The 4,989-nt window shown below is 42.0% G+C and overlaps 1 non-coding gene across 1 annotated transcript; it reads left to right on the forward strand.

Moving 5' to 3' along the window:
* Positions 1-222: 222 nt before the first annotated feature.
* On the forward strand, positions 223-328 carry LOC133807475 (small nucleolar RNA R71). The gene has a single exon (XR_009879387.1). It is a non-coding gene; the product is annotated as a small nucleolar RNA R71 (small nucleolar RNA).
* Positions 329-4,989: the final 4,661 nt, after the last annotated feature.

The following is a 4,989-nucleotide window of genomic DNA, read 5'->3' on the forward strand; positions in this document are numbered from 1 at the left end:
TGTGTCAGAACGACAATAGCTGTGATGAAACCCAGCTACCTTTTTGTTATTAGTAGCCCGTTCATCAGACCATTGATGATTATTTGTTGTCATATCATCAAACAAATCATAGGCCTCATTGGCACTCTTGCTCATGAATGCCCCTCTAGCTGCGACATCCATTATGGTGTATGTAGTACCACACAATCAATATAAAAGTTGTGAATCAACATCCACTTTTCAATGCCGTGATGAGGACATTTTCTCAATAGCTCCTTAAACCTATCCCAAGAGTCATATAAAGATTCCCCATCTAACTAGTAGAAGTTATTATTCTCCCCCCATGATTTAGCAGCTTTTGAAGGAGGAAAGAACTTGGCAAGGAACATTTTAGCTAACCCCTCTGAATTGGATTGAAAGGAGTTCAACAAACTTTTAGCTCGATCCCGTAGTGAGAATGGGAATAGCCTCAATCAAATTGCATCATTGCTCAACCCATTATATTTGAACGTTGCACATAGCTTTAGAAAATTTTCTATGTGCATGTGAGGATCTTCTGAGGAGAGTCCACCAAACTGAACTATGGACTAGACTACTTGTAAGATTGTTGGTTTGATCTCAAAGTTGTTTATAGTATCCATCGATGGTCTAATGCATGAATGTACTCCCATAACAGTAGGGTGTACGTAATCTCTTAGTGTTCGAGAATTTTTTCCCTGAGGAGCATTAACATTAGGCTCATTATCCCTGACATCACCCATACTGATTTTTTTTCTTTTCTGTCTTTGAATCTACTTGCAAGTTGTAATGTCCCGTGTTTTGAACACCCGTTAGTAGCCGGTTGGAGCCAGTGAAGAATTATGTGAAATATTTTTTTTGATAAATGATATTATATGAATTTGCGATGACTAAGGAATTTTTATGCAAAGAGGGCGAGGCCGAGGAGAGGTTGAGGACAAAGAGCACAGTAAGAAGAAAATCTGGCAACTCAGGTAGAGGATCTAAGAAGGATGGTGCATGAATAGAATGCGACAAACACTCAGATGTTTGAGACATTGATGCGGAGATTCCCAAAAGCACCATAAAACCCCACACCCCAACACCCCATGAAGACGTTCTCGAACAATAGGAATTCCTTCCGCAAGAAGACCCACTGGTGGGAGCAAATCTACCATCTGACGCATCTATAACAAAACAGCTGAAACCGATCTCAGAACGGTTTAGCAGGAAAAACCCACCTATGTTCGAAGGAACTTTGAACCCCCTGGTGGCAAAAGAATGGATTAGCATGCTGGAGAGAATCTTTAATTTTGTGGTGGCTACTGAGAGAGAAAAGGTAATCTGTGTTGTGTATATGTTGAGGAAGGATGATTGCGTCTTGTGGGATATTTCTAGGAACGGGCGTGATTTTGCACAAATGGAATGGGAAGAATTCCTGACCCTGATCAATGCCAAGTACTACAACCAGACTGTGATAGATCAAAAGGTGATTGAGTTCACCAACCTAATCCAAAGGTCATCTAGCGTACAGAAGTACTTGTGCAAGTTTCGCCAACTCTCAAGATTAGCTATTGATCTGGCACAGACTGAAGCCAACCGGGTACACAAATTGATTAAGCAGTTGAAATGAGAGATAATCAGCCCGGATACTTATGATAAAGCCATACACCGAGCAATTCGCCAAGAGTCATGGCTGGTACAAGGGAAGAAAGAGCCCTATAGGGCTGAAGAATGATCATATGTGTCCAATGATCGGGGAAGGTACTCTGGTAACTAGAGCAGCTCTTCTAGAAGGTTTTCATACAGAGGCAATAGAAGTGTGGGGAAGACCAACACTCTAGGAAACTCTCAGTTTCCTAATCGTGGAAATAATATACAAAGAATGGAGCCACCAAGCCAAAGTTCGAACTTCAACAAGCAGCCAAGGAGAGAAAAAAAATAATTGAAGCAATGCAACAAATGCAATCGGCACCACCCAGGCGAGTGCAACAACAACAACTGCTTCACCTGTGGAAAGCTGGGTCATTTGTCCAAGCACCGCTTGACTCATGGTCAGAAGGGAGGAAGCGACCAACCAAAGCAATTAGGAATTGCACTGCGAGTTTATGCACTCACCCAGGGTGATAAAAGAGCTGGGACTTCCGACATGGTGTCAGGTCAACTTCCTGTGGCTAATAACTCAGCATATGCATTCATGGACACGGGTGCATCCCATTCTTTTATTGTTGCATCTTATGTTGATAAGATAGATAGGAAGCCTAAGCCTGGCAAATGTATGTGGTGTATCCTTACCTTCAACAAAGGATATGATGGTACGGTCTTGGGTTAGAGTCATACCAGTCTGGGTAGCAGGCCGGGAGTTGATCGTGGATTTGCTAGTTTTAGATTTACACGAGTACGATGTTATTTTTGGTATGGATTGGCTAACCAAATACGGGGCAGTGGTGAATTGTAAACGAAGAAAGGTGACTTTTAACTCACCTGGGGAAGAACCGTTCGTGTTGCACTGCATAGCCCGAGAGAAGAATTTTGCTATAATCTCCACCTTAAAGGCTAGAAAATTATTGGATGATGGATGTATCGTCTACCTGGCGAACGTAATAGATAGGGATAGGGAGTCTAAGCTACAACCAATTGAGGTAACATTGGTGTGCAAATTTCCAGAAGTGTTTCTTGAGGATCTTCCAGGGATACCCCAGATTGAGAAGTCGAGTTTGAGATCGCGTTAATTCCAGGAACCACACCTATTCAAAGGCACTATATCGGATGGCACTGACAGAGCTCAAAGAGTTGCAAGTGCAATTACAAGACTACCTAGATAAAGGATTTATACGACCAAGTCATTCTCCTTGGGGAGCCCCGATGCTATTCGTAAAAAAGAAAGACGACTCCATTATAATGTGTATAGACTACCGTGAACTAAAAAAAAACTGGCGATCTAAAACCGATACCCATTGCCCATAATTGATGATTTATTCGATCAACTGCAGGAAGCATCGCTATTCTAGAAGATCGACTTGAGATCCGCATACCACCAGTTGAAGGTCAAGGAATTAGATATTCCCAAGACCGCATTCCGAACTCAATAAGGCCACTATGAGTTTGTGGTGATGTCTTTTAGACTCACCATTGCGCCCACGAAATTCATGGATCTTATGCATAGGGTACTGGGTGAGTATCTAGGCAAATTCATGATCATGTTTATAGAAGATATACTCGTATACTCACAAAACCAGGAAGAACACACCAAGCACCTGGAGCTGATCTTACAATGATTACATGAGAAAAAGTTGTACGCCAAATTCTCTAAGTGCGAATTTTGGCTGACTCAAGTAAGTTTCCTAGGGCACATGGTGTCAAGAGATGGAATTGCAGTAAATCTAGCCAAAATTGAACCGGTGAAGCAATGGAAGGCCTCAAAGAATGCACAAGAAGTTCGTAGTTTCTTGGGCCTAGCAGAGTATTATAGGTGCTTTGTGGAAGGTTTTTCCAAAATAGAGATGCCTATGACCGCACTAAACCGAAAGAACGTCCAATTTGAGTGGACGGATAGGTGAGAATAGAGTTTTCAAGAGCTAAAGACCAGATTGACGACTGCTCCCGTACTCAGTATAACAAAGGGTACCAAGGGATATTCTATTTATAGCGATGTATCAGGTCAAGGTCTCAGAGCAGTACTAATGAAAAACGAGAAAGTGATCGCGTACGCCTCCCAACAACTGAAAAACTATGAGAGAAACTATCCAACACACGACTTGGAGCTAGCATCGGTAGTGTTCGCATTGAAGATTTGGAGACACTGTCTCTATGGGATCCACTGAGACATATACATGGATCACAGAGGTGGTTAGAATTGTTCAACAATTATGATTACGATATACTGTACCACCTAGGCAAGGCTAATAAAGTAGCTAATGCATTGAGTCGGCAGCCAATGGCTTCTGTAATTTCAATGAAAGAAATACCCCAAGAACAACAAATTGATATATCCAAATTGGATTTGAAGATAGTAGTGGGAAGATTGGCAAAGTTATCCATGCAACTCACGATCATGGAAGCAATCCAAGGGGGACAACTTGTAGATCCATGGATCCAACGCCTAGTGCATGAGACTACGAAAGACATGTGACCAGGGTTTAACATCTCAAAGGATAGAGTTTTGGGTTTCAAGGGTAGATTATACGTGCCTAATGATAAGGAGATTAAGAAACAAATCTTTTATGAGGCTCATAATACTCCTTACGCTATGCACCCAGGATGCACTAAGATGTATCAAAATCTCAAAAGATACTTTTGGTGGGTAGGAATGAAGAGAGATTTAGTAGAATATGTAGCACACTATTTGATGTGTTAGCAAACCGAGGCAGAGCATCAACGACCCACAGGGTTATTGCAGCCTCTAGAGATCCCCGAGAAGAAATGGGAAATGGTCACCATGGACTTTGTTACTAGGTTACCACACACTCCAAAGGGGCACGATGCAATCTAGGTTATCGTGGATAGACTGACAAAATCCACTCATTTATTACCCATTAAGACAACAGACGGTGCGAAAAATTCGGCAGACTTGTACATTGCTAAGATAGTGCGATTACATGGGGTTCCTATCTCTATAGTGTGCGATCGTGACAAGCGATTTACCTCCGCGTTCTGGAAGAGAATGCAAATGGGATTGGGAACTAAACTAAAGTTTAGTACTAGTTTCCACCCACATACGGATGGCCAAAGCAAACGAACAATTCAGACATTCGAAGATATGTTAAGAGCTTGCGTGCTAGATTTTCAAGGTTCTTGGAGTGTAAAACTTCCATTAATTGAGTTTGCCTACAACAATAAATATCATGACTCGATAAAAACGGCTCCGTATGAGGAACTATATGAAAGAAAGTGGTGATCTCCAATCCACTGGCATGACACTGGTGAGAGGAAATTCTTGGGATCAGAAGAGGTGGACTAAGCTAAGGAGGACATTAGGTCGATTCGTCAAAGGCTACAGACCAATATAGATCG

This window comes from Humulus lupulus, chromosome X (assembly GCF_963169125.1).
Source record: "Humulus lupulus chromosome X, drHumLupu1.1, whole genome shotgun sequence".
NCBI lineage: Eukaryota > Viridiplantae > Streptophyta > Magnoliopsida > Rosales > Cannabaceae > Humulus > Humulus lupulus.